We start from the raw sequence: 11,686 nt of genomic DNA, 5'->3' as shown, positions 1-11,686 counted from the left end.
ACGCTAGTAAGAACCGATAGATGATTTGCAGTGCAGTAGCTGTACCTGGTATTTTTCATCCGAGACGAGAAATCCGACAGTTGATTAGCCGTGCATAGATCATACCTGGTATTTTTCATTCGAGAGGATCATACAGCTTGCCATGGAAAGGAGCATGCATGATTGGAAGAAAACAATAGGAAAGTAGAGGTTCAGAAGCAACAAAGCATCCCCAAACGCTTATCTGAAATTCCCACCAATGAATAATATAAGTATCTTTATTTTATTTTATGTTTTATTTATCTTTTAATTATCTAAACCTCGTAACCAATTGAATCTGCCTGACTGAGATTTACAAGATGACCATAGCTTGCTTCAGGCCGACAATCTCCGTGGGATCGACCCTTACTCACATAAGGTATTACTTGGACGACCCATTGCACTTGCTGGTTAGTTGTGCGGAGTTGTGAAAAGTGTGAATCACAATTCGGTGCACCAAGTTTTTGGCGCCATTGCTGGGGATTGTTCGAGTTTGGACAACTGACGGTTCATCTTGTTGCTTAAATTGGATAATTTTATTTTATGTTTAAGCTTTTTATTTTATTTTCGAAAAAAAAAACAAAAAAAATTTATATTTTTTCTTCAGAATTTTTAAGAATGAATTCTAGAGCTTATTGAGATATGTTGAAGCCTGGCTGGCTGTTAAGCCATGTCTAATCTTTTTGACCGAGGTTTCCACTTTCCATTGTAGAAAGGACATGTCTGTATTTGTTATGCTGAAGCTTGGCTGGCCATTTGGCCATGTCTAATTCTTTTGGATCGAAGCTTTAGACTAACATTGCAGGAATCCTGGAATTCTTATTAAAAATTTTGAATTTCTTATTTCTCTTTTTCCAAAATAATTTTGAAAAAAATACAAAAAAATTTAATAAAGTCAAAAAAACCAAAAAAAAAATTTATGTTTCTTGTTTGAGTCTTGTGTCAAATTTGAAGTTTGGTGTCAATTGCATGTTTTAATTTTTCTTAAATTTTCGAAAATATATGCATTGTGTTCTTCATGATCTTCAACTTGTTCTTGATAATTTTCCTTGTTTGATCTTTAACTTTTCTTGTTTTGTGTTTTTTGTTGTTTTCCATATGCATTTTCAAATTCATAGTGTCTAAACATTAAAAATTTCTAAGTTTAGTGTCTTGCATGCATTTCTTTTCTTAAAAAATTTTTCAAAATATGTTCTTGATGTTCATCATGATCTTCAAAGTGTTCTTGGTGTTCATCTTGACATTCAAAGTGTTCGTACATGCATTATTTGTTTTGATCTTAAATTCTTATGTCATGTGTCTTTTTGGTTGTTTTTCTCTTCCTTCATTAATTCAAAAATAAAAAAAATAATATCTTTCCCTTATTTTGCTCATAATTTTCGAAATTTTGAGTTGATTTGGTAAAAAATTTTTAAAATTTAGTTGTTTCTTATTAGTCAAGTCAAAATTTCAATTTAAAAACTTTATCTTTTCAAATCTTTTTCAAAAATCAAATCTTTTTTATTTTTCTTCTAAATATTTTTGAATTTCTTAAATAAATTTTCAAAATCTTTTTCTTATTTTTAATTCATAATTTTCGAAATTATTGCTAACAATTAATGTTTTGATTAAAAAATTTCAAGTTTGTTACTTTCCTGTTAAGAAAGGTTCAATCTTTAAATTCTAGAATCATATCTTTTACTTTCTTGTTAGTCAAGTCTTCAACTTTAATTTCAAAAATCAAATCTTTTTAGCTTCCTTTTCAAAACTTTTTCAAAATAAATTTCAATCATATCTTTTTATAATTTTGATTTCACAATCTTTTTCTAACCTCTTATCTTTTTAAAATTTATTTTCAAATCTTTTTCAATTAACTACTTGACTTTTTGTTTGATTTTAAAAAGTTTACTATTTCTTATCTTTTTCAAAACCACCTAACTACTTTTCTCTCTCTAATTTTCGAAAATCACTAACCACTTTTTCAAAATTCTTTCTCATTAACTAATTGTTTTAAATTCTAATTTTATTTTATTTCTTTTATTAAATTTCGAATTCTAACTTAAAATAAAAACAAAAATATTTTCTTTTCTTTTAATTAAAATTTCAAATACACACTCTCTCTCATCTCTTTCTATTTATTTTATTTATTTACTAACACTTCTCTTCTACTTATAATTCGAACCCTCTCCATCTCTCTGTGTTTGAATTCTTCCTCTTCTCCCTTCTTCATTCTATTCTTCTATTCTTCTACTCACATAAAGGAATCTCTAAACTGCGACATAAAGGATTCCTCTTCTTTTCTGTTCTCTTCTTTTTCATATGAGCAGGAACAAGGATAAGAACATTCTTGTTGAAGTTGATCCTGAACCTGAAAGGACTCTGAAGAGGAATCTAAGAGAAGCTAAAGCACAAAACTCTGGAGAGGACCTAACAGAAATTTTTGAAAAAGAAGAAGACATGGCAGCCGAAAATAACAACAGTGGTGGAGATGCAAGGAAGATGCTTGGTGACTTTATTGCACCAAATTTTGACTTCTATGGAAGAAGCATCTCAATTCCTGCCATTGGAGCAAACAACTTTGAGCTTAAGCCTCAATTAGTTTCTCTAATGCAACAGAATTGCAAGTTTCATGGACTTCCATTGGAAGATTCTCATCAGTTCTTAGCTGAATTCTTGCAAATCTGTGACACTGTTAAGACCAATGGGGTTAATCCCGAGGTCTACATACTTATGCTTTTCCCCTTTGCAGTAAGAGACAGAGTTAGGATATGGTTGGACTCACAACCTAAAGAAAGCCTGATCTCTTGGGAAAAGTTGGTCAATGCTTTCTTGGCCAAATTCTTTCCACCTCAAAAGATGAGCAAGCTTAGAGTGGAAGTCCAAACCTTCAGACAGAAGGAAGGTGAATTCCTCTATGAAGCTTGGAAAAGATACAAGCAATTGATCAGAAGGTGTCCTTCTGACATGCTTTCAGAATGGAGCATCTTATGTATATTCTATAATGGTCTGTCTAAATTGTCCAAGATGTCATTGGACCACTCTGCTGGTGGATCTCTTTATCTACAGAAAATGCTTGCAGAAGCCCAGGAACTCATTGAGATGGTTGCAAATAACCAGTTCATGTATACTTCTGAAAGAAATCCTGTGAATAATGGGATGACTCAAAAGAAAGGAGTTTTTGAGATTGATACTCTGAATGCAATATTGGCTCAGAATAAAATATTGACTCAGCAAGTTAATATGATTTCTTTGAATCTGACTGGAATGCAAGCTGCATCCGGCAGTACTAAAGAAGCTTCCTCTGAAGAAGAAGCCTATGACCCTGAGAATCCTGCAATGGAAGAAGTGAATTACATGGGAGAATCCTATGGAAACACATATAATCCTTCATGGAGGAATCATCCTAATTTCTCATGGAAGGATCAGCAAAAGCCTAATCAAGGCTTCAATAATAATAATGGTGGGAGAAATAGGTTTGGCAATAGCAATCCTTTTCCATTATCTTCTGAGCAACAGACAGAGAATTCTAAGCAGAGCCTCTCTGACTTAGCAACCATAGTCTCTGATCTATCTAAGACCACTCTCAGTTTTATGACTGAAACAAGGTCCTCCATCAGAAATTTGGAGGCACAAGTAGGTCAACTGAGTAAAAGAGTTACTGAAATCCCTCCTAGTACTCTCCCATGCAATACAGAAGAGAATCCAAAGGGAAAATGCAAGGCCATCAAAATATTCAAAGAGGCCGAACCTATAGAGGAGGAAAAGGCAGTGATTTCCAGTGAGGAAGACCTCAATGGACATCCACTGACCATTAAGGAGTTCACTATTGAGGAACCAAAGGAATCTGAGGCTCATATAGAGACCATAGAGATTCCACTGAACTTACTGTTGCCATTCATGAGCTCTGATGAGTATTCTTCCTCTGAAGAAGATGAAGATATTGTTCAAGAGAAAGTTGCTCAGTATCTAGGAGCAATCATGAAGCTGAATGCCAAGTTATTTGGTAATGAGACTTGGAAGGATAAACTTCCATTGCTCATCAATGAACTGAATGCCTTGGTTCAACAGAAATTACCTCAGAAGAAACTGGATCCCAGAAAGTTCTTGATACCTTGTACCATAGGCACCATGACCTTTGAGAAGGCTCTGTGTAACCTGGGGTCAGGAATAAACCTCATGCCACTCTCAGTTAATAGAGAAACTAGGGATCTTTGAGGTACAAGCTGTAAGAATCTCATTAGAGATAGTAGACAAATCAATGAAACATGCTTATGAACTTGTAGAGGATGTCTTAGTGAAGGTTAAAGGCCTGTACATCCCTGGTGATTTCATAATCCTAGACACTGGGAAGGATGAAGATGAATCCATCATCCTTGGAAGACCCTTCCTAGCCACAACAAGAGCTGTGATTGATGTGGACAGAGGAGAGTTAGTCCTTCAATTGAATGAGGACTACCTTGTGTTTACGGCTAAAGGATCTTCTTCTGTAACCATGGAGAGAAAGCATGAAAAGTTTCTCTCAATACAGAGTCAAACAGAGCCCCCACACTCAACTTCTAAGTTTGGTGTTGGGAGGCCACCATTAAGCTCTGAGTCTTTGTGAAGCTCTCCAAGAGCTCACTGTCAAGCTATTGACATTAAAGAAGCGCTTGTTGGGAGGCAACCCAATGTTATTTAATTATATTTATTTATATTCCATTGTCATTTTATGTTTTCTTTAGGTTGATGATCATGTGAAGTCATAAAAATAGCTACAGAATTAAAGAAAAATAAAAAATAGCATAAAAAATAGCATACCCTAGAGGACAGGCTTACTAGCGTTTAAACGCCAATAAGGATAGCAGAATGGGCGTTTAACGCCCAGTCTGGCAGCATTCTGGGCGTTAAACGCTAGAATTGGCAGCCTGACTGGCATTAAATGCCAGAAAAGGGTGTCTGGTGTCTGGCTGGCGTTAAACGCCATAAATGGGCATCAGCCTGGCGTTTAACGCCGGAAAAGGGTGTTTGAGGGGCGTTAAACGCCAGAAAGGGGCATCAGCCTGGCGTTTAACACCAGAAAAGGTAGCAGAGTTGGCGTTAAATGCCAGAAATGGTATACAGAGGGCGTTTAAATGCCAGAATGGTGCAGGGAGCAGAATTCCTTGACACCTCAGGATCTGTGGACCCTACAGGATCCCCACCTATCCCAACTCTCTCTCTCTCCTCTTTACACCTCTCCATAACACTCTTCCCCAAATACCATTCACCTATCAAATCCTACCCTCTTCCCCACAACCTCTTCACCACTCACATCCATCCATCATAAAACCCCACCTACCTCACCATTCAAATTCAAAACATTTCCCTCCCAAACCCAACCCCTCATACACGACTTCCCTCTCTCTCTCTTACCCTATAAATACCCCTCATCACCACCTTCAATTTCACACATCATACACACTCCAACCCCCCTTGGCCGAAACCAACACACTCCTCCATCTCCTCCATTTCTTCTTCTACTCATTTCATTCTTCTTTTGCTCGAGGACGAGCAAACCTTTTAAGTTTGGTGTGGGAAAAAGGTCTGCTTTTTATTTTTCCATAACCATTAATGGCACCTAAGACCGGAGAAACCTCTAGAAAGAGGAAAGGGAAGGCAATTGCTTCCACCTCCGAGTCATGGGAGATGGAGAAATTCATCTCAAAGGTCCATCAAGACCACTTCTATGAAGTTGTGGCCAAGAAAAAGGTGATCCCGAGGTCCCCTTCATGCTCAAAAAGAGAATATCTGGTGATCCGACATGAGATTCAAAGAAGAGGTTAGGAAGCTCTCACCAACCCAATCCAACAAGTCAGAATCTTAATGGTTCAATAGTTCTATGCTAATGCATGGATCACTAAGAACCATAATCAAAGTATAAACCCAAACCCAAAGAATTGGCTCACAATGGTTCGGGAGAATTACTTGGATTTCACTCCGACAAATGTGAGGTTGGCATTTTAACTTGCCAATGATGCAAGGAGATCGTCACCCTTTCACTAGAAGGGTCAACTTTGATCAAAAGTTGGACCAAGTCCTTATGGACATTTGTGTGGAAGGAGCTCAATGGAAGAGAGACTCCAAAGATAAGCCAGTTCAATTGAGAAGGCTTGACCTCAAGCCCGTGGCTAGAGGATGGTTGGAGTTCATCCAATGCTCTATCAATTCTACTAGCAATCGATCTGAAGTTACAATAGACCGGGCTATCATGATCCATATTATCATGAATGGAGAGGAATTAGAAGTTCATGAGATCATACCTCTAGAACTCTACAAGGTGGCAGACAAGCCCTCTACTTTGGCAAGGTTATCCTTCCCTCATCTTATCTGTAACCTATGCAATTCAGCTGGAATTGTCATAGAGGAAGATATCCTCACTGAAGGAGACAAGCCCATCACTAAGAAGAGGATGGAGCAAACAAGAGAGCCCACTCATGGACCTCAACAAGAGCATAAGGAAGTTCCTCATCAAGAAATCCCTGAGATGCCTCAAGGGATGCATTTTCCTCTACACAACTACTGGGAGCAACTCAACACTTCTTTAGGAGAATTGAGTTCCAACATGGGGCAACTAAGGATGAAGCACCAAGAGCACTCTATTATCCTCCATGAAATCAGAGAGGACCAAAAGGCCATGAAGGGGGAGCAACAAAGGCAAGGAAGAGACATAGAGGAGCTCCATCACTCCATAAGATCTTTAAGAGGAAGAACTAGCCACCATCACTAAGGTGGACCCGTTCTTTAATTTCCTTGTTCTTATTTTTCTATTTTTTCAAATTCTATGCTTTATGTCTGTTTATGTTTGTGTCTTTATTACATGATCATTAGTGTCTAGTGTCTATGTCTTAAAGCTATGAATGATTCCATGAATCCTTCACCTTTCTTAAATGAAAAATGTTTTTATTTGCAAAAGAACAAGAAGTACATGAATTTTGAATTTTATCTTGAAATTAGTTTAATTATTTTGATGTGGTGGCAATACCTTTTGTTTTCTGAATGAATGCTTGAACAGTTGATGAGCGGATAATTTATACGCTTTTTGACATTGTTTTTAGTATGTTTTTAGTAGGATCTAGTTACTTTTGGGGATGTTTTCATTAGTTTTTATGTTAAATTCACATTTCTGGACTTTACTATGAGTTTGTGTGTTTTTCTGTGATTTCAGGTATTTTCTGGCTGAAATTGAGGGACTTGAGCAAAAATCAGATTCAGAGGTTGAAGAAGGACTGCTGATGCTGTTGGATTCTGACCTCCCTGCACTCAAAGTGGATTTTCTAGAGCTACAGAACTCTAAATGGCGCGCTTCCAATTGCGTTGGAAAGTAGACATCCAGGGCTTTCCAGAATTATATAACAGTCCATACTTTGGCCAAGAATAGACGACGCAAACTGGCGTTCAACGCCAGCTCTCTGCCCAATTCTGGCGTCCAGCGCCAGAAACAAGCTGCAAAGTGGAGTTCAACGCCCAAACTGGCACAAAAACTGGCGTTCAACTCCAGGAATGACCTCTACACGTGTAACACTCAAGCTCAGCCCAAGCACACACCAAGTGGGCCTCGGAAGTGGATTTATGCATCAATTACTCACTTCTGTAAACCCTAGTGACTAGTTTATTATAAATAGGACCTTTTACTATTGTATTAGACATCTTTGGATTATCTTTTGATCCTTTGATCATCTTTGGACGCCTGGTTCTTAGATCAGAGGGGCTGGCCATTCGGCCATGCCTGGACCTTTCACTTATGTATTTTTAACGATAGAGTTTCTACACTCCATAGATTAAGGTGTGGAGCTCTGCTGTTCCTCAAAGATTAATGCAAAGTACTACTGTTTTCTATTCAATTCTGCTTATTTCGCTTCTAAGATATTCATTCGCACTTCAATCTGAATGTGATGAACGTGACAATCATCATCATTCCCTATGAACGCGTGCCTGACAACCACTTCCGTTCTATCTTCGACTGAATGAGTATCTCTTAGATCTCTTAATCGGAATCTTCGTGGTGTAAGCTAGAATGTTGGCGGCATTCAAGAGAACCGACAGATCTCTTAAACCTTGTCTGTGGTATTCCGAGTAGGATTCAATGATTGAATGACTATGACGAGCTTCAAACTCGCGATTGCCGGGTGTAGTGACAGACGCAAAAGGATAATAAATCCTATTCCAGCATGATCGAGAACCGACAGATGAATAGCCGTGACAGGGTGCGTTGACCATTTTCACTGAGAGGATAGGATGAAACCATTGACAAGGGTGATGCCTCCAGACGATTAGCCGTGCCGTGACAGGGCATTTGGATCATTTTCCCGAGAGAAGACCGAAAGTAGCCATTGACAGTGGTGATGTATCACATAAAGCCAGCCATGGAAAGGAGTAAGACTGATTGGATGAAGATAGTAGGAAAGCAGAGGTTCAGAGGAACGAAAGCATCTCCATTCGCTTATCTGAAATTCTCACCAATGATTTACATAATTATTTCTATCCCTATTTTATTAATTATTTTCGAAAACACCATTATCAATTTATATCCGCCTGACTGAGATTTACAAGGTGACCATAGCTTGCTTCATACCAACAATCTTCGTGGGATTCGACCCTTACTCACGTAAGGTATTACTTGGACGACCCAGTGCACTTGCTGGTTAGTTGTGCGAAGTTGTGAACCATGGTATTGGCATCATGTTTTTGGCGCCATTACCAGGGAAAGAAAGAGCGATGAATTTTACATAATCAAAATGTAATCACAATTTCTGCGCACCAAGTTTTTGGCGCCGTTGCCGGGGATTGTTCGAGTTTGGACAACTGACAGTTCATCTTGTTGCTCAGATTGGGTAACTTTCTTTTCGTTTTCCTTTCAAAAAGTTTTCAAAAATCTTTCAAAAAATCTTTCAAAAAAAAAAATTTCTCCTTTGTTTTCAAAAAAAAATAATGTTTTCAAAAATAAATTATTCTATTGCTTCAAAACTTTTAAGAATGAATTCTAGAGTTTCATGGTAACATGTTGAATCCTATCTGGCTGAAAAGCCATACCCAAACTCCTTCGGGATTGGTCTTCAACTAATCACCTCAATGGATGTAAATCCATTCTAAAGCTTGACTGGCTATTAAGCCATGTCTGACCCTTTGATTGGAGCTTTAGACTAAAGAGCACAAGATTCCTGGAATTCATGTTAAAGATTTTGAAATCCTTGTTTTTGTTTTTCAAATAACTTTCAAAAAAAAAAAATACAAAAATAAATACAAAAAAATTAGAAAATCATAAAAATCAAAAATATTTTTTGTGTTCTTGTTTGAGTCTTGAGTCATGTTATAAGTTTGGTGTCAATTGCATGTGCATCTTGCATTTTTTCGAAAAAAAAAAATCATGCATTCATAGTGTTCTTCATGATCTTCAAGTTGTTCTTGGTAAGTCTTCTTGTTTGATCTTTGCATTTGCATGTTTTGTGTCTTTTCTTGTTTTTCATATGCATTCCTGAATTCTTTATGTCTAAGCATTAAAGAATTCTAAGTTTGGTGTCTTGCATGTTTTCTTTGCATTAAAAATTTTTCAAAAAAATGTGTTCTTGATGTTCATCATGATCTTCATAGCGTTCTTGGTGTTCATCTTGACATTCATAGCATTCTTGCATGCATTCATTGTTTTGATCCATAACTTTCATGCATTGCATCATTTTTTTTGTTTTTCTCTCTCATCATAAAAATTCAAAAATCAAAAAAATCTCTTTCCCTTTTTCTCTCTTAAAATTTCGAAAATTAGATTTGACTTTTTCAAAAATTTTTAAAATCTAGTTGTTTTTATAAGTCAAATCAAATTTTCAATTTAAAAAAATCTTATCTTTTTCAAAATCTTTTTCAAAAATCAAATCTTTTTTTCAATTTTTTAGTTATTTTCGAAAATTTCAAAAATATTTTTCTTAATTTTACATCATATTTTCAAAAATAACATCATCAACTAATGTTTTGATTCAAAAATTTTAAGTTTGTACTTGCTTGTTAAGAAAGATTCAAACTTTAAGTTCTAGAATCATATCTTGTGATTTCTTGTGAATCAAGTCATTAATTGAGATTTTAAAAATCAAATCTTTTTCAAAAACTAATTTTTATCATATCTTTTCAAAAATATCTTCTCATCTTATCTTTTTCAAAAATTTGATTTCAAAATTTCTTTTCTAACTTCCTAACTTCTTATCTTTTCAAAATTTGTTTCAACTAACTAACTAACTTTTTGTTTGTTTCTCATCTTTTTCAAAACCTCCTAACTAACTCTCTCTCTCTAATTTTCGAAAATATCTTCCCCCTTTTTCAAAATTTCTCTTTTAATTAACTAATTATTTTAATTTTTAAATCTTAATTTTCGAAAACTACTAACCTTTTTCAAAAAAACTATTTTCGAAAATCTCTAACTCTTTTTCAAAAATTATTTTCGAAAATCCTCTCCCTCTCTCATCTTATTCTATTTATTTATTCATCTACTAACATTTCTTCCTCACATCACTCACCAAATTCGAACCCCCTCTTCCATCTGCGTTCGAATTTCTTCTTCTTCTTTTCTTCTAACTCACACTGGGACCTCTATACTATGGTAAAAAGGACCCCTATTATTATTATTTTTCTGTTCTCTCTTTTTCATATGAGCAGGAGCAAGGACAAGAACATTCTTGTTGAAGCAGATCCAGAACCTGAAAGGACTCTAAAGAGGAAATTAAGAGAAGCTAAATTACAACAATCCAGAGAGAACCTTTCAGAAATTTTCGAACAGGAAGAGGAGATGGCAGCCGAAAATAATAATAATGCAAGGAGAATGCTTGGTGACTTTACTGCACCTAATTCCAATTTACATGGAAGAAGCATCTCCATTCCTGCCATTGGAGCAAATAACTTTGAGCTGAAACCTCAATTAGTTTCTCTGATGCAGCAGAACTGCAAGTTTCATGGACTTCCATCTGAAGATCCTTTTCAGTTCTTAACTGAATTCTTGTAGATATGTGATATTGTTAAGACTAATGGAGTAGATCCTGAAGTCTACAGGCTCATGCTTTTCCCTTTTGCTGTAAGAGACAGAGCTAGAGTATGGTTGGACTCTCAACCTAAGGATAGCCTGAACTCTTGGGATAAGCTGGTCAAGGCTTTCTTAGCCAAGTTCTTTCCTCCTCAAAAGCTGAGCAAGCTTAGAGTGGATGTTCAAACCTTCAGACAAAAAGAAGGTGAATCCCTCTATGAAGCTTGGGAGAGATACAAAGGACTGACCAAAAAGTGTCCTTCTGACATGCTTTCAGAATGGACCATCCTGGATATATTCTATGATGGTTTATCTGAGCTATCAAAGATGTCATTGGATACTTCTGCAGGTGGATCCATTCACCTAAAGAAAACGCCTGCAGAAGCTCAAGAACTCATTGACATGGTTGCTAATAACCAGTTCATGTACACTTCTGAGAGGAATCTGTGAGTAATGGGACGCCTATGAAGAAGGGAGTCCTTGAAGTTGATACTCTGAATGCCATATTGGCTCAGAACAAAATATTGACTCAGCAAGTCAATATGATTTCTCAGAGTCTGAATAGAATGCAAGCTGCATCCAACAATACTCAAGAGGCATCTTCTGAAGAAGAAGCTTATGATCCTGAGAACCCTGCAATAGCAGAGGTGAATTACTTAGGTGAACCTTATG

At 36.4% G+C, this 11,686-nt stretch overlaps 1 non-coding gene across 1 annotated transcript; it reads right to left on the bottom strand.

Moving 5' to 3' along the window:
- Window positions 1-11,179: 11,179 nt before the first annotated feature.
- On the bottom strand, window positions 11,180-11,287 carry LOC148564832 (small nucleolar RNA R71). Its single transcript, XR_015885519.1, has one exon. It is a non-coding gene; the product is annotated as a small nucleolar RNA R71 (small nucleolar RNA).
- Between the last annotated feature and the right edge of the window lie 399 nt (window positions 11,288-11,686).

Source organism: Arachis ipaensis, chromosome B5 (assembly GCF_059453495.1).
Source record: "Arachis ipaensis isolate K30076 ecotype BB chromosome B5, ASM5945349v1, whole genome shotgun sequence".
NCBI lineage: Eukaryota > Viridiplantae > Streptophyta > Magnoliopsida > Fabales > Fabaceae > Arachis > Arachis ipaensis.
The sequence above is the reverse complement of the archived record's forward strand: the minus strand, read 5'-3'. Positions and strand labels throughout refer to the sequence as shown.